Genomic DNA, 360 nt, shown 5'->3' on the forward strand with positions numbered 1-360 from the left:
TCCCGTCTCCCAGACCCCGATTTGCCCGAAGCCTTCTGAAGGGTGTGGGAAACTTAGGAGTCTCCGTTGTCTCTCGGGCAACATTGGGGCTGTGAAAGGAAAATAAAATCTGGGGACTCCAATTCACTGCCAAAGGAAACCCTTAAAGCCGGAAGCTGAGCCCCGTGAGGAACGGCCTTTCCTTGTGTTCCTGAGCAGGGAGCTGCCCAGCAAAGGCTCAGTGTCTCCACCGGCAGCTGCTCTACGTCCCCTGGCCTTGTGCAAAGTCCGACTTTCTGAGCCCAGGACGAATGCATCATTCACCGTTGTCCTGCCTGTTCCTTCCTCCTGCAACACGTGGGTGCAGTCAGGCAACCAAAC

Source organism: Colobus angolensis, unplaced genomic scaffold (genome assembly GCF_000951035.1).
Source record: "Colobus angolensis palliatus isolate OR3802 unplaced genomic scaffold, Cang.pa_1.0 Scaffold13, whole genome shotgun sequence".
NCBI classification, from domain to species: Eukaryota; Metazoa; Chordata; class Mammalia; order Primates; family Cercopithecidae; genus Colobus; species Colobus angolensis.